Source organism: Accipiter gentilis, chromosome 10 (genome assembly GCF_929443795.1).
Source record: "Accipiter gentilis chromosome 10, bAccGen1.1, whole genome shotgun sequence".
Taxonomy (NCBI): Eukaryota; Metazoa; Chordata; class Aves; order Accipitriformes; family Accipitridae; genus Astur; species Astur gentilis.
The window spans coordinates 18,698,673-18,717,117 of NC_064889.1; the positions used below are offsets into that span (position 1 = coordinate 18,698,673).

An 18,445-nucleotide genomic window follows, 5' to 3' on the forward strand; every position below is an offset into this window, starting at 1 on the left:
AGGGGCAAGACCACACTCCCCTTTCATTTCCTTTTTTGCTTCCACTGTAAAGAAATTGTATTTTATGGCAAAGTAACTTGTCAAATTTGCTTATAACGTGCTTTGATATCAACAACCCCTTCTGCTGTCAAGCAGGTAAACTCGGCAAACCCATTCCCCCAAACCCCTCGCCTCAACCCTTACTTGTACCTGAAAGAGCTGCCAAAACATTTAACCTTACTTTAACTGCATGAAGCAGTACAGGTGGCTCCAAAACGTCCTTCAGGTCGTTCCCACACTAAGCAAGGAGGAGGATGAGGGCAGGTCACGATGCTCAGCTCCTAGAAGAGAGGGAAGAAGAGTCACCAGGTAAGAGGCACAGCATGGCACCCAAACCAGCATTGCAACACCTTCACCAAGGGGATGGAAACCATCCTCTACCTTGCTAGCCATATGGGAGGCATGCATTGCCTCGCGCAGTAGTCCCATGTGGTGACCCACCACAGGCTTCTATGGGGCAAACATGGGGCAATGACCACACAAAGTATAGGGCTATATATAGACCCACATGGGCATCTGGCACCATCTGAGAATAACTGTGCTGCTGAGTGGTATTTACTACTGTCCTCCTGTTTGGTTTATCACCAAAGCTGTTGATCTGCTGTCCATCACCGTATCCCAAACCTCTAAGGTGGCCTTAAGTCCTTTACAGCCATCTTAAACATAACCCCTCCAGGATAGACTTCATCTAACTATTTGTGAACTCCCTTAAAGCAAGATATTTTAAAAGGAACAAAAGCGTCAAAAAAGTAGACAATGGCAGTTGATGGCCAGCAGATGAAGGCCAAAACTACCAGCAAGTCTCTGCCAAACCCTTCTAGGTTGCCTGCATTTTTCCACAGGCTGATTTCCTGTTCTGGGCCAAAATCTACTCAATAGATTCATACATAGGGATGAATCTGGTCTACTGAGCACAGCTGGAAAGAGCAGTTAAAGTGAATTAAATGTCAAGAGGAGAAAAGCCCAGGTTGGACTTTAGATTATTAAATGGTGTGTGGGATATTTTATTAGCTAAATCAAAGTCATCAGGGCACCTTAGGCCATCATTTGGTTACCACACCAGGAAAGGTTGTGGCTGCACACACATCACCAAATGCAAGCGCAACAAAGTGACTGCCTCCTCCTGTTTTACCAGATAGAGGAGACTGCCCCTGTGCTCTCCCCGCTGGGAAAGCATCCATAATCAGGGAATCTCACAGCCTGAGCCAACCTGCCGACTTCAAAGTGCAATTACAAGCACAGAAGTAACAATGGCAAAACTAGTTACCGGCTGGAAGATCAATTGTATTGTGTGAATTAGCTGGGGAACATACAACACTGGAAGATGATGCATTGCACAACAAATGTCACTCATTCATCTACACAAGAACAGCATCACCTGAACACCTCAACGTCAGTTTTACACAATGTTTTGTTAAGATTTATTGCTAAAAGTCTCTTTTATCCATTCTGCTGGTGGGTTCCTGCTGAGAAATGGGGAGAGTATTTTGCAAGGCACTACAGGGTACTGCATGATAAAAGGCATTTTGCTACATATATATATATATTTAAACATAGACCAAATTGGAAAAAAGAAAAAAGTTCACTTTCTTGCTCCTCTTAAAGTATTAGGATTGTGCATTAATTTCTTCATTGTGGTGTCATACTTTCTGAATTACATTCTTATGTTAAACTACTGGAGCTGAAAGAGGAATTACCCGAACTCTTAAATCCCAGTCAAGAGCGTACAAACCCTCTTTGGATTCATTAACCAGTAAAAACCATCCTCGCAGTCACAAACAGACAGACTGGAACTTCCCTCTGGCATTCCTGTAGCATTACTTTCAGGACCACATTTTAAAAGACAGTTACTGTTTGATAAAGCAATCATTAACTACGTTAAGCAAGCAACATTAACCCAAGGCTCCTACTAGCCATCCCATATTGATCTCCCAAGTAACTGCTCTCTCCAAGGCATATACTACAACAATACAGTGGTTTCATCCATTTGTGAGACAGGGATAACTTGGCTTTTATTACCATACTTCTAATATTTTGCAGAGAAAGCAGGGTTTACTGCTATTCCTTTGAACTGACAAGCAATATAGGTATGGCTAACACTGCTAAAATAGTGAGTATGCTCTGAATCACTGCAGGTTTTTCATCATATCTGCTAAGGAATGAGGGTGTGTGTATGGAGACACACATGCAAAGCTCACTTGGATGCTCATGACTTGGAAAGTATTAACAAGTGGAGAAAATCAACTGGCCTAGCAATAAAAAGCAATAACACAGATCATAAAATTCTTCCTCCAGGCTTTTTGTTTGTTTGCTTTTATTCTGTAGGAATTTTTAGATTGCTACAGGAAGAAGCAAAGAATATTAAAAAGTCTTAGATATACATTTTAGTTCCGTATGTAAAGAGCCTGCACAATCAGTAAGGCTGACCACATTAAAATAAAAAAAAAAAATCAATTCCCCTAAGAACTGATTTCTGCTTCCTTTGAAACTGCTATGGGGTAACTCCCACATGCCTAACCACATCCATTTCAGAAGAAGAATTTCCCCATGTGGATTTATTCTGCTCCTCTTCCTCTACTTGGAAATCATTACCAAGTGTAGATGAACACTGATGTAACTCCTCTTTTCTGAATCTTAAAAGGATGGGTTTAAAAATTTTGTTTCAAAGGTGAGTTCATACTTTTTTACAAATAAAAAATTTTCTGTATCATCACATGAAGATGATGACATACAGTGTCTTTATAAGGAAAGCTGTAAAAAGCAACCAGGTTCCTACACTGCTCTGCCAACTTTCCCATATTCTGACCTGTAACTCTGGATAATTTCTGCCCAACAGGGCCTATAGTCATGATAGTCATGAAATCACAGTGCTCACCAAAGTAATACACAACCTATTCTGCTTGGATTTAATAAAAAATAGGAGAAAAAAATCCACCTTGTTTGCTAGGAGAGGATTATTTGATGGCAGATTGCTCATGGTCTCGCTCCCTACGTACTGAGAGAGCTAAAGCGGAAATTACCCATGCCACTGATGAATTACTGAAACATGTTTAGGGAAAAGAGAGGGAAAGAAAATTTAAGGACAGCACTACAACTATTTAAACTTTTAAAAAGACAAGTTAACTGGCCCTGTGGATTACATATGCAATTCCTGTAATAGGTAAGTTCTTGTCCCAAAAAAGCGCAACAACCTAGAGGTCATCTACATCTGATGTCTCCTTTACAAGCAGAGAAGCCAAGCATCAAAAGGTTCTCTCTACACTTCTAAATGAAATGAATGGCAGTGACTAACACAACAAAAAAAAGGAGTTATCCTGTGTTGAAAATCTATTTAGGAGCAAGCAGTTGGGGCTCTTAAACACACATGCTTGGTAGAGCCCCAACACTTGGACCTCAGGGTTTCCAATTGCTCTGCTGGTTCCTCCCCAGCAAACACCCACCTTTCCCAAACACCACCCGGCACAGAGGAAACCACTCCTCCAACTTGCTCTTTTTCCCCCCCTGAACACAAACCCATTTTATTTTTCTGAGAAGTGTTGCATATTTTGTTGCTCTGCCAGCTGATTGCTTTGACACGTCGAACAAGTTATCTCACCATCTGGTTGTAATTGCCATCATGAAGCTTTCAACAAATTCAAAAAACAGCACCAAGATCAGGGCACTAGTGGTCTAGGAGATGAACGGCTGATTATTTGGGATTATTAGATACAGCTGGAACCTTTTGATAGCCAAGACACCCAAACACAGCCAATCCCACAGCTACAACACCCAAACAAACCTCTGGAGTATTTCTGAGTTCTGGCTGTTGCCTGCTATAAAACTTCCTCACAATTTCATATCAAATGATGTCAAGGAAAACACTGCTTCTCCTCCTCATCTCCCAAATTGCTGGGCGTACAACTGCATGATGCTGTTATCTTTTGCTTTTAATACACAGCCTATACTTATATACCATGATATTTTCATTACAGGACATCCTTTTCCTGCTTCTATTGCATCTCCCAAGAGAAACTGGCTCACAAGACCTTTTCGGACATTTGTCCCGTGGTGTGAACTGCGTTTCCTAATTCCTTAGGGAAGGGAGCCTGGAGACACTCCACTCAGACAAAGCATTTCCCACAGTCACATGCTACAAAGCCACATTCAGAGCAGGAACTTCTTCCCTTGGTTGACCTCAAGGGAAAGTCAAGCAAGTCCACACCAAAACTAGAGAAGAGCAGCAGCATCCAAGCTGCTACACCGCTCAGTAAGACAAATCAATGGACACACACTGGAAATATAAACAGAAGAATTAAGAATTATTTGCCTAAAATCTGCTTTGCTTCAGACAAGTGTAAATGCAACATGGATCCACTAACAGCTGCATCACACTACATTTTTACCAGCAAAGCAGCAGGCAGATTGCAGCTCATCACGTTTTACGACACACACACAAGGTTCCTCTAAAAGTAAATAACAGGTTTTGTTTAGAGGACAGCATCTGACTTGGCACACTGGATGAGGAAAAGGCAAGCATTTTAAAACAATGGAAGTAAAACATATCCATATTTCACATGATTGTACACATTGCAGAGCAAGCAACAGCATTAAGAAGTTAACTGCAGTCCCATTATTCCTGATACCAAAAGATGAGAGAGAGAAATTCTTTCATATACACTAAGTTAACTTTTGAAACTTAAGTTCTTTTGACAGCATCGCCCTGAACTTGTAGACAGAAATCTTGCCATATCAGTGGAAAAGGGAAGCAAGGAAGCACCCAACCAAGAGCACTTCCCTGCTCACTCCAGACACAAATTTTCTCTCCACAACTTGGAGATCTGCACAGAACTGAAAGAAGTTTGGGGTTTGCTTTCTATTTCCACCAGCAATTGCAAAGCAGTGAAACAAAGAGACTAGGGATGCTTTATGCCTCTCTGCCTTGCCTCTTGACAGCAACTTGAGCTCCATAAACTCCTCTTGTGCAATAAACCCCAGGAACCTGTTTCCCCAGGAGAAGACAAGGTACCATGGGTATTCTTCAAGCAGTGAAACCCCCCTGACCTCTGAGAGCACAATCCTGCACAAGTCCTCTTGAAAGGCATACAATTGACATTTTGAAGGCTGAAACCAGCAAGAAAAAAAAATGGAAAGAATAACAACATTTTTGTGACCCATTACAGTTTTTACTAATAATAAAAGCAGGGCTCGGTCCAGAAATTTGATCATCTTTAAACTGAAGCATGTCACAACATTCTTCCTAAACAGCAACTGCTTCTTTCCAGACAGTCTTGTAAAACCACATCAGGATTGAGATAAGGACTTCAAACTGTTTCCACAAGACCATCATGGCTGGCTGACTGTGGGATATATTAAAACTTAACTCTTGGAGAGTTTTAAATCTGTGTAATACATTAACTCTTAATTGAACCACCATGGCAAGACCACCATCCCCCTTGTTACTGGGGAAGAATATCAGAGTGATTAGCTAAAAAAATAAAGCCAATAGCAGCAAGCTGCAATAACATCTCAAGCCCATGGCCACTCCTAATACACAAATTCTTTTAATTCTGCAACAGATTCTTTCTTCTCCTTCCCCTCTCCTTTTTTCTTTTCTTTTTTGTTTGCTTGCACTTCCCATCCAGGGAGCAAAGCCACAAGAAGCATCTCTCCTCTAGCATGACATTCAGGTTACAATCTGAACAAGTTGTGCCTTCTTGCTAACATGGGCCAAAGCCCAAAATAAATCACCTTCAGAAGACCAGGAAACAGAGGAAGCACAAACAGTGAAGCCAAGGACTACTTCAACCTGGTCACCATCAAGAGCTACAAACACAATGCCTTAACACAAAGGAAAATGCCGCTTAACCACAGTCCCCCACTTAACAGAATGGGCCTATTTTCTTTGAAATATTGGGTGCAGCTCGTGAGCAGGACAGATTAAATGTTTCCTGGGAAGGCGACATGTCACCCCTAGAACCGGATACGACCCTGAGAAAAGGCAAAGTGGTTGGAAACAAGAATCATGTGAAAATTTTGGTTGGAAGGGCCCTTTAGAGGTCATCTTGTCATGTTTTTTGCCTTGCTCAAAGCAAGGCCATGACATCAAGGTTATGACATTATCCCTATACTTTCATTGTTCAAAATTGTCCCAGTCAACTGTGGCCTCTGTCTCAATTCCCACATGTAAAATTGAGCTGAATAGGCTCATCGAGCTCCATCACCACAGGAATGAAGTCAAAATCATCATCAGTTGCAAGGCACTCCAACTCCAGCTGTGTAGCCAGCACAATTCACTTATTTAATCTGACTTTCCCCATGTACAAAATTGATTTTCTTCTTCATTTACACTCAGTTAAAAAAAATATCAATAAAATAAAGAACTCTTACTCTACGTAGAAAACATGTGATAAGGAAGGGAACACATAGATGTTGAACCCAAATATCAGCATATAACATGCACTGGCACATTAATACAAGCTTTCTCCTCTATGTTAAGGATCATCTTGGTATAAAATACAAAGTGCAAATCTATATTCCTGTCTGCCACTGCAGCTCAAGCCAAGACCAAGGTCCCTCCATGCTCCACAGAGGCATGCAGCAAGAATCCCTTTGCCACTATCTTTACAGGTTAACCATATAAATGCTGGGAGGGGATGCAAAAGGACAGAAAATGATCCACCCAAGGCTTTACAGATGACTGCTAGCACAGCCTGTAATCCAGCCAGTATCTCCTCTCCACCCACACAGCAGCAACATCCCCACTTTCTTCAAAAGCTGGCTGCCTCCATCCACCACCACGCAGCTGCCCAGCCCTGCTGAACACCGGGCAGGCAACCGTGGCATTAAGTCGCTTTCCTGCTCGTATCAACATGTCACTGGAGCTGTGCAGCACTTAATTATATAAATTAGGAGATCTGTATAATGGTCCTAAAACCAGTAATGAAAGAGAAGGTTTAATGATGCAACAAAAATCTGCAACCCAGCGCTCTGATTATGGGTGGGTTACACAACAGCTCAATTAAGCATTTAGGCAGCTAGCTGCAGACTTGCATAGGGCAGATCACGTTTTCCCAGAGCCATCATCTGACTCCAAGCATGTGAGATCCACTCAAGCACACCCTACGTACCTCCCTTGCCCCAGAAGCTCAAGGGTGAAAGTGAGGAGCTCAGTGTTTGAGCAGCAGTGCCATCCACAGCAGAGCAGAAGAGATGCTCCCAAGCAAAGTCAGCCCTTTTCCCAGATCTCCCTCCCAAACTCACATTCAAACTCAATGGATATGTCTAAAGTCTGTCCTAGCAACCCCTTGTATCTCACAAGTAGCACTCACTCCCCTCAGCCTTAACATCCCATTATATAGCAATGACATAATTCCAGCGAAACTTGTTCAGTTTACAGCTGGGGTGACTTTTGCACCACGCCATGCGATTTAACTCCCAGCTGCAGCCTTGTTTAAGCAAGCATTATCAGCACAGGGTCAACAGCGAGAGATCACCCATCAATTCTGACAACAAATAGGGCAATTCAGGTATTCGAAGAGCTCTCAGCATGAACAGTTTATGTGGAAGAGAATGCTCCTACCCCAAGATTTCTGAGTGCGGGTTTTTTACTGAATAGGCTCAAATACTTCCAAGATAGTATTGATTTCCATTCATAGTATTGATATGACATAAGGGAGAAATCATTTGGCTTGAAATATTCTTTTACACTGTATTGACCTTTTATGTCAATAAACACAGTATAAATTGCAGCTTAGCAGCCTAATTTTACCCTTTTTTTGTAAAGTGCTCAGATGAAAAGCACTATACCAGCATCAGGGCTGAGAAGTATTATTTGGATTTTGAGAAGCAGTTAAGTGTCATGGTCAATCCACATGTTCAATATCGAAGGGCTCAAAAGAAAACTGACAGCACCAAAATTGCAATGGTAAGGAAGTGATAGTATCAGCTTGGAACCTGCTTTCCAATATTTGCACAGTTCAAACAAAAGCCTCAAGAAGAGATGCTATGCCTTATCTAGAAACCTTTTAAAAAGACTAGTATGTCACTGTTCTTATTAGAAAAATGCCATACTCGCATTGCTTTTTCACCTATAAACTGTTAATTCTATTAAAATCCAGGTTGGGAACTTTTCACCTCCACATATGACCCTTCCTGTATACTGTTCCTACCTCCACACCCCAAATACGTTCCCACCCACACCACGGTCCGTGAAAGGCAGAAGCGATGCCATCAGCAAAGCAGGCAATGAGTGAGGCACAGTGCGGTAGCGAGGAGGAGAGCTTGTATGATTTTCAGAGATTATTAAGGAACCTCTGAATGAAATCTCTGGGCTCCTCCTGTACTGAAGGGCAAAATCTCTGGGCTCCTCCTGTACTGAAGGGCCTGCAGCTTGTTTCTATGTGCATTAACACGTGGTCTGTGGTTACAAAGTGCACTGGCACATACTTTGTTCTGATGCATCCCAGCTCTTGCAAGGCACTTCACAGTTTGAAGCCACAACACTGTTCGTCACACAAATGTCAGAGTGCACAGCAGCAAAGCTCAGCAAATTAAACTGCATTTGTATTTTGTTTCCTTTATGTAAAAAATAATCTTTGCCAAGGCAGAAGACAGTGCAGGATGCTGTTAGAAGCTGTTTGTAGCTGCATCAGATCTGCAGCTACTACGTCGAGGTGGATGGCTGAAAAGGACCAGTGTGCAACCATAGAGCATCTTTTACCATGGAACCCTTCAGCATGTTGCCTGATTGCCCTTCATATAGCTTTCCCCCCACCACCAAGAAGGCTGTTTTCATTCAGTTGCTCCCCCCCCCCACCCCCCAAAGAGGCAGGCACCTGCAACAGTATTTTTAAAAAGGCAGGTCATAGAAACACAGTATATCACAAGTAGAAAAGCAAAGGACATTACAAAATAGCATTAGTACATGCTACAGATTTTACCCAGTAACCAAACAGCCCAGTGCTTCTGTAACTTCCAAGCGCATGCCAAGGGAGGAAGCAAGCTTTCACCACCAGCAAAAAGATTCCTGAAACAAGTCAGCAAATGTCCATATAAATTGTATCTCAAAGCCTGACATCAAATATAGCCTAAAATTAACTGAGCCTGCTACTGCTCTGCATTCACGCAGCAAAGTGCTGGCATAGCCAGAATGTCATCCTCCCATGTGTTTCACACAGGGGCTGGAGGTGGCCAGAGTGAGACCTACTCATTATTTTCTCTGCAAAGTGCACTCCTCCCCACTTTATCATTAATCAAGAGTTACAACCAGTCACCAAACTAGCACTGTGATGACTTCACTACCAGCTGCTAGGCATCCTGGAAAAAAACAAAAACAAATTACATTAAGGCTACCGTCACTTACCAAAACCTACTATAGGTACACCAGGCAATTAGGTAACTTTGCTGACATATCTGACAGTACTTCCCTTCATGGACTTACTGCATCTTTCTTCCTAACCATCCCCTGAAGCAAAGAATCTTTAGTTAAAGCAATGACAACAGTTTTCACCCAACAGAATGCCCTCCCCCTCCTCACCCACCCCAAGCAGGTATAGCAAAGTAGCTTTTTGCTCAGTGTAATGAGCAGTGAAGGACAACAAGAAGTTAAAGCCGAATCTAATTGCTGGGGCACACCCTTCTTCCAGCACACCTGTAAATGACCCTTGTGCAACGCCGCCTGAGTGTCAACAGGAGCTGTAGGTGCTACCTAGGCGCACATACAGCAACGAAGCAAAGGCACTACCCACATTTCCACGTGCGTGTAGGGTTTCCAAGTGCTATCTACCCATCTACACCTATGCAAGTGGTGATTCACTTCTTGCAAACACGGCCCCAAACCATTTGGATCTCCCCTTTCCCATATTCCTGCAATTGTGGCTAATCTTCTGGTCAGACATGGCCTGCCTTCTTCAGGACTTGATCATCATCCTGCACAGCACCGGATGAGGTTAGCTGGCAACAAAACAAAACAAACAAAAAAAAATTAACTGGTCTTCCTGAGCTGGGAGCTTCTCTTCAATGGCATGCATAGCCTTTTCAATACTTCTCAGAACCAAGAAAGTTTTTGCTCCTTGCTTTGCTTCAGCTGTCCATAGCCTGCTTATGGTAATACATTTGGTTACCGTATGACCCAAGACTTTTTTAACTACAAGTGGGGGAAAAGGGACAAAGGAGCACGTAGAGATGATGGCCACAGGGAGCACAAGCCAGTGCTAAAGTCTACCTGCCCAACAGCCCTTACCATAGGCACAAGCTGTCCTTCTAAACAGGCTGCAGGAGTTACCCAGTTCCACGGTCCAGTCCCAGTTGCCGCCCCGGGACCATCCTGCACATGCAGGAACTCTTCCACACACATAATCCATGCACACAGGGCGCACAGAGCAGCAGCACAACGCCAGGAGACTAAGGCTCTTGGAAAGCACCACCTCTCTGCACACAGAGTGCATCTTGCAGAGGGCACTGGAGGAGCTTTTCCCAGCCATGGACAGATGCTCAGTAGTTTGTCCCTACAAGAAAGCTTTAATGACACAGATTTAATCATCATCCACATGCTGCACCAAGAGTGTAAATAAACCCCCCATTCAACAACATAGAGGAATAACCTTAGCAGCAAAAGTAGTGCTCTATAAACTATCATTTCTTGAGACAGATACCTGTCCCGAAGTGTGCCCAGACTGGTCCTCAGTCGGTGTCTGAAGCACTGATCTAGCTGTAGGACACCAGTTTGCTCAACACTATTTTCTTCTGAAGGAAAATGTTTTAAGGCCAGGACCATACCACAGTATTTAATATCGTTCTTACCTTGGGTCACATATCTTTATTCTCCGTGCTTTTCATTTGTTGATGCTCGAGTTATCTTTTTCAAGATAACGATTTTACTTTTGTTTCTCTTTTCCCCTCCAGGTGCCCTGCCCTTAACAGCAGCAGACTTAAATCTAGATGTTATTCCACAGATAACATCTATTGCTAAACAACATTTTTCTGATCTATACTTACAAAGCGCTCCAGCATATGCTCAATTAAAATGCTCACCATGACGTCTAAGGGCACATGCACTTTTTCCATAGCACGCTTAGGATCAGAAAGACAGATTTATACCATGGAGAACAGTGATACACTGACGCCAGTTTAACTTTTGTGTGTCTTACACACAAATAAGAAATAATATGCTTTAGATAAATGAACAAGTGCTAGTGTTGCTACAAATGACAGAAAACAAAGACACCAGAACTTAATGACTGCCCAGAAACCTAAACGAAGAATGGGTTTAGATTAAGAAAAGTATTGAGATAATCACCACATCTTCCCCAATCTGTTTAACCTACCTCCTAGCAGTAGTAAATGCTCATTACATTGTTTCCCCCACCAAAAGAAAAATGCAAGGGGTGCAAGCATACAGCACAAGCATTTAGCACTAGAGGTTGCTAGAGATCACAGATAACCCATCAGATCGTTGTAAGTGATCGGTGTCACAGGTGAAGAAAGCCTGCTTCACTGAGAGTTTCATCCTCACAGAAAACCTCTTAAACAGCCAGCTTGCGACAGGCGAACGAGTCTTACATCTCTTAGATCATCCAGTAAAGACCTGACACTTAACAGTGCCAGGAAAAGATACAGTTAAGCTTCAGAGAGGCTCTTCTACAGGTAGCCGCTGAGTCTCCCCCATCGAGGGCTTTCAGTTCCAGTGAGGTTTCAACAACTGGTTTACGCCAAACTCAAACAGTCGCCCCCACCAAGAGGCCTTGTCCACCCCACAGCTGCCACCGCCCGCAGCGAGGGCCGGCTAGGCCGAGACTCACGTTTCTTCTGCCGCCGCGTCAGCTTTCTGCTGGAATAGCTTCCCTCATCCAGGAGAAGGGGCTGGAGCGCCGGGACCAGCACAAGGAACTCCCTGGGCCTGCTCTTCGGGCAGCCCCGTACCCCCAGGCCTAGGCCAGCTGCAGCGACAGGCGAGCACGGCACGGCGGGGCGAGCCGGCTGGAGGGCTCGGGGCTCTCCCCAGGGCGTGCTAAGGGAAGGGCTCTTTATTGACACCTCAAGTCGTGGGGGTGACGCGAGAGGAGGAGATCTCCAAAGAACTTCAGGTGGACGAAGGACAGCCAGCAGAAGCCGATTAACTCCTAAGCAACAGAGATCTTTTCATCTAAACCTCCAGAGTGGCAATGGGCTAGCAGGTATGCATGTGATTAAGAAGGAATGGGAAAGGTGGGGTCAGACACAGAAATAGAGAAAAAACGAAGTTTTTCCAGTGTTTCCACATGAGATAAACATCTAACTACTGACTTTATTTATTTTTTTATTTTAGGGTGAGAGGTTGTTTCTGTTTCTGGGCTTTTTTGAGATGACACTAGGGTCAGAAGAAAGCATTAGGATCATTCAAGTTCGATTGCAGGATGAAAAATTTCACCCCTGTTTTCCCCTCAAGCCAATGACTTTGGGATTAGGCCTGTCTCTAAAGGCATACAGGAGCAATTCAAAGTTGGAGACCAAGCCCAATAACCCTGAAGGATTCCTCTTCAGTAACTTTTCCACAGCTTGAACTACAGCTGTTTTCCTTTGCAAATTCCACCTCTCAACAGCCAGAGCATTGGGAAAGGAAAGGAACAAAGTGCTACGGTTGGAAAAAAAGCTCAACGTGGAGATCCAGCAAAAGATCAAATCCAGTTTTGCTGCCAGCAAAACTCTGCTCACTAATGTACTGATCTAGCTCCTTCTGTGCTTCCCCAGAACACCTGAGGTTGGACTTTCTTTTTTCATCGTCAAGGCTACAAAACAAAATTATGAGCCAACCAGGACTAAAAGGTTTCTCTGCACCTCTGGAACCAGCATCTAATTTCTCTCGCCTATTTTAAAAAACATTAAAGTCTCCACTGGAAGTAAAAAACAGGTTCTTTATTTGAATCTTGCACACCCCACCTGACCACAGTTCGAAGCTCCTCTGCTGGCCCCAACTATGGTTCCTTAAGCAACCAAGGAAATTAAATACAAAACATTAAACAATGCGGAGGGTCAGACTTAAACCAACAAAGACAAGGAAATTGCAAGTTAAGCCTCCTGCTCTGCCCTTGATTCACCTTGTTTTGTTCAGCCACTGCTGTTCTCAGACCCTTCCTCTCTCCTAATGCCCAAGAGCAATAGGACAAAGAAAACAGCATGGTCTAAGCATAGATGACATTCGTTCCTATCAATTAGGCTGGGTTTTGAATAAATCATGACAATTTTACCTGATTTGGAACTTTGCAAAGCCAGCGACATTTAACAATTTCTTGTACAGTTTGCATTATTCCAAGAAGGACAGAGTAAAAATTACCTGGGCACCTGGAGGGGAAGATTCCCATCACCCAATTTCACCCCTCTAAATGTTAGGCACAGTCTAAGCTAGTCATCTCCTCCCTGTCTATAGACCAGTTTGTTCCAGTGATTTTAGGATGGAAGAAGCATGGTCTGGGGGTCCCTGTCTTCTCATTGTTTGCAGAGGTCTGCAGAACTAGCTTGGCTAGCACTTGCCTGAATTTTTAGCTGGCTGACATCAAACAAGACGGATCTCATCCTTCTCCAGTAATCATCAATCAGTTGCTATAAAGTAAGCACTTGAGACTCCAGGAGAGCCAAGACCTCAATCCTCCAGTGCATTCAACATTGCTCAGCAAAGTGTGCAGTGGTTTAACACTAAGCAGGTCACCAAGGTCAGCAGCGATACTCATCTGGCTGGTATTAGATATGCGACCCAGCTCTCTGCTGCATTAGAAGGAGGGCACAGTGCTCAGCCCCTTGCAGGACCAGGGCACAAGAAATGGAGAAAGAAGAGACCAGGAGTAGTGCAGCCTGCTCCTTCCGCAGCTACAGGAAATTTCCATTTTGCATGGAAGGTGCACGCACAGGTATGCTTACACTGCCCTAGAACAGATTCAACTACATCTCAGTGCTTCCAAAGGAAATTTAAGTTAAATTTTGATAGAAAAGCCAGCAAAGGTTTATTCAAAATGTTTCTGAAAAGTAAGAAATCTGAACAGTTGCAGTTCACAATGACAAAGGATCAAAGAAGTTACATAAATCCAACCTGGAAGTTATTAAAATAAACATAAAAAGTGCAGTGTAAAAGGATAATTGCTATCACTGATGAGAAAATTACTGTCTTGGAGGCTATTATTTTTGCAGATATCAAAACTATTGGAAATAACTGGGGGCAGAACTTGGGTTTGGGTTTTTGTTTTGCTGTTTCCCCATACAAACAATCAGCGACTTAAAAATGCAGTCACAGTATCCTGAGTGAGATAAATATAGGCAAAACATAGGTATGTTTTGTCATATAGCTTTTTATGTATCATCACAGAACAGATATCTATCAAGCAATGAAAGACACACTCATCCACATGACAGCTACAGATTAGAACTCGACAGAAAATTTAAATTGTAGGACTTTCAGTAGCTAAGGCAGGGTCACATTTGGATGTCAACAGTTTGTAAATCCACCTATACTATTCAACTCCTGAAGCACTCGGGATGGAAATACTGCAGTGCAATGAAAAGATTCACGACAGAAAGATGCTTAGGGTCTTGTTCATCACCCAAAATCCCATTACAAGCACATCTGGTTTCTTATTTCCAGCAAGACTCCTAGAGTAACAGTGCAAGAACATGCAATGCTGTTCAGCTAGTGGTCCAGACATGCTCCTTCCCCATCCCCATGGTGATGAGGACTTTCTCTGACCAACATCTCCAAAACAAGGAGATGCAGCAGCAGCACAAGCCTCATATTCTACTGCCTTGCACAAAGAAAAATACAATGTGAATGATACCTACCTTCTCATGAAGAAGGATTACATGCTGCAATGGGGAAAAAGAAGCAGCACTGAAATGCTGGCAAGCTGACATTTTTCCTCATTGAAAAAAAAAAAAACAACACAATCTTTAAAATAAAGGCCTTCAAGACAGTTGCTTTCTTCACTGATAGTGTATACTGTTTACAGTCATAGTCTGTATTTGCAACGCTTTAGTAATGGATTAAAGAGAAGTTTCATAAGCTTGTACAGAAATGCTCTAAAGAGGACTTCAGAATTTGTGCATTAAGAAAGCATATATATTACATAAAAGGGGAAACATGGGCTAGATATCAAGTGCTGTTACAAGTTTAGGAAACATTAAAAGGATCTTTTATTCTCACTATACTATAGGACAGATCCTACATAGGACACAACTGCTTAATTGGAAAAAATGCACATGCTGAAAGCCTACAGCCTGTCTTCTGATCAGATGCAACTGATCACCATCACAGGGCTTCTCCAGAGGGTTTTAAAGAAGAGCCAAACTACCAGCCCATCACTTTAAAATACAGTTCAAAAGATTGCTCTATTTCTTCTTTACATTGTGTTTCAACAGAATGAATCTTCTCATGGCACAGTGTAAAACTGAAGTTTTAGGAAGATGAAAGACAGACAAGAGTACCATTTTGGGGACTGAAGATGTGCAAAACATGCTGATGAACTGTTGTGGGAAACATCTGTAGTACACAGGGAATAAGGTCCACTTCGAGGATCCAGCAGAGTCTCTGCTTTGCATTTCTTTTCTCAGCTGAATGAATTTGCCAAAACAATGCATTTCTCAATGCTTTCCAGCTGTAATTCAAACCCTCTCCCCTACTGCTGGATCTTACTCCTCCAGGAACATCTCACAATTCAGTCACTGGTAATAGGTCTTCCATCACAAAACCAGAGAGATCCTTTATTAGTAGTACTATTTCCACAAGCATCCAGGGTGTTAACAAGCAGCATATGCATAGGGATGAGGAGATGGAGAAAGTTTATGAAAATGTTTACTTGCTATGAAGGTCAGCTTTAACTTCCCATGAGTATGATTCCACACACAGTTGTGGTAAGGCAGGTTGTATTATTCTCTTTCTTGTCCAATAGTTGCTATTGCTGGACCTGGCAAGGCAACATGTGACACAGAAAAATGCAGCTGCATTTTTGGCTTGGAAGCCTCTACAAGAGCTTGTGAGTCATGAGCCAAAAGGCCCACATAAAAGCAACACAGAAGAATGCAGATTCAGTCTTCCTTTTATTGTAAGCATGTGTGTCTTCACTGGATGGTCCCGATGCACACCAATGACAAAAACAGAAGTCACTTTGAAGTTATGAGAAGGGAAAAGTCCCTTCAGTCAGGTAACTCGGGCTTCATCTGCCCAAGGCCACTTTACATAGAATGAAAAGACTACCACTGACCACAGAACATCTGAGGCACACAACATAATATGTGCTGAGACATGCCTCTGAGCTATGCTTTTCTAGAAGACTCGGGGTAATGTGGGGATTTTGCTGTTTTGGTGTTTTTTCTTTTTTCTTTTTCTTTTTTTTTTTTTTTTTTTTTTTTTTTTTGTAGAATTTCTCACTATAAGCCCAGGATACCCTCATCGTACATGCATAATGCTGAGCTCTTCTGCAACACTGCCTTGCAGTAAAACATCCTTCATCTGCCTGTTGCACTGCAAATAAAGTTTACAGTGCAACAATTTGTGTCTCAGATGTGTCAAATTTCTGATTAAAAAATGACATTTTATCACATTTATCACACTCTTGCCTCTCAGGACTGATCAAATGTTTCAACCTTGGTTTTTCTGGTTTTGGGTTTGTTGGATTTTTGTTGTTTGTGGGGGTTTTTTCAAATGAAAGCAATCCAAACATACCTGCTCCGAGCAGTGTAGGAAGGGGGTGTGTTAAACACAAGACAGAAGGGAGTGTGAGAACAATCTGGACTGTGGTCTGCAGAAGAATGTCTCGGGACTCCTCTTTATCACCAGCTCAGGATCATTGTCAGCAAGAAGCTGTTCCCACACTACATCATGTTGTCTGCCTACAAGCAGCAGCCCAGCACCGAGCCAGCTCAGCAGAAGCGGGCTGGAGAGGAGCAGTGGAAGGGGAAAAACAAGGCACCAACAATTACCCCTCAGTGAGGATAAACTGCACAAGTCCACCTTAGTTTCCATCTGCAGATGATGTTTTGTACTGGGTGGGTGGAGCATGTGAGGAATGAACACTAAAGGTGTACAGAGGCAGCATCACACAATGCTGTTCACGCACCTACCAAAAGAGTACCAAAAGCTTGCTCTATTTGGTCCAGCTGCTGCATTAATATCTAACCCACCTGGCAAAAGAGATCCTCCATGTCCTTTATTCTCCCAAATATAAAGCTGGAAAGCCAGTGGCTTGTGTTTCTTCCCATTTGAAGGGGTCCTGCCAGCAACTTAGCTCTCACACCCAGCTTCACGCCTGTTAAAAACTAGATTTGATCATTGTTGTTGGCCACACAAACATACTTCATCCACATCAGCATCCACGATGATTAACTACCATAGCAAGCATGTGTCCTACCTCTCAGGTACACCATGTTCCTGGGGAAGCGTTGCTGTTACAAGGTAATGAAAGGCAGAAGCAAGGACTGGAAGGAAAGTATCCTAAGGCAGCCAGAAAATCCTTACCAATTTTTGACGGAGAATTTTCCAGTACTTTCTGATCTGGAGCAGCAGGAGGAAAGAACGCTAAATATAACCCCATGCCTTCATGCGGCAAGGAGGGGAACATAAGCAACAAGAGGAAACTTTCTCAAATAAACGTCACTAGATGCTACACAGCTTAAATGTAAAGGATGAGCGTCAGTTGTTGATGTTCAGACAACAGTCGCTTGTGGTAGGATTGAGAAAGGTGCTCAACATGTCCAAAGAATTCAAAGAGTATGTTCAAACACAGGAAAGAAATACAGGTATATCCCAAGACAGACACAATCACAGCAGCTTAAGGAGTGTACCTCAAAAAAGCATAGGCTTCATTAAGCTGACATCTTTTAACTTTTGCTCAGTTTGAGGACCCAGCTGTGTTCAACCTCCAGTGAGAGCCACTCCCACATGCTTCATGTGAAGAGGTTCCCCACCTCTAACTTATCACCCTCCTAAAAGTACTGTGAGGGAAAGGAATGAAGGCTGATATTGGATCCTTGGGTCTGACAGGTCGAACGGGAGGTCTCTTTCAGGAGCAGAAACTCTCAATTCCTCCATGAAAAGGCAGCTCCCAGCAAGTTCATCCCAATTCCACCACCCTCCCATATTTGTATAATGGGGATTTGTTACTCCTGTGCATTCTAAGTCACAGGCAAAATCAAGAACAGCTGGCAATGCTCAACCAGCCGTGCTTTGGCTGGTTAGATATTATAACACCAAGGTACCTACAACCGGACTTTTGGACATTTTGTGCCAGGCAGCCCACAAACACTACACAGGAACACTGCTGGGTCTTGAAAGACATTGCAATCTTTGCCAATACTCTTTATTACTCTTCAGGAAATGACAGGCTCCTTTTCCAGAGTGATAAAGTCCAGTGAATTCTCCCTAAACTGGATGGAAATCTGAAAGCTTAACAGACGTAGTAAATTGTGCATT

At 43.0% G+C, this 18,445-nt stretch overlaps 1 protein-coding gene across 1 annotated transcript in view; it reads right to left on the reverse strand.

The window, feature by feature from the left end:
• Nucleotides 1–18,445, reverse strand: part of LOC126043745 (A-kinase anchor protein 13-like) — a 130,494-nt gene that overhangs the window by 78,110 nt on the left and 33,939 nt on the right. Inside the window, exon 3 of the mRNA XM_049812579.1 lies at nt 221–320. The gene's annotated coding sequence lies outside the window, so the exon portion shown is untranslated. The remainder of the gene's footprint in view (nt 1–220; nt 321–18,445) is intronic.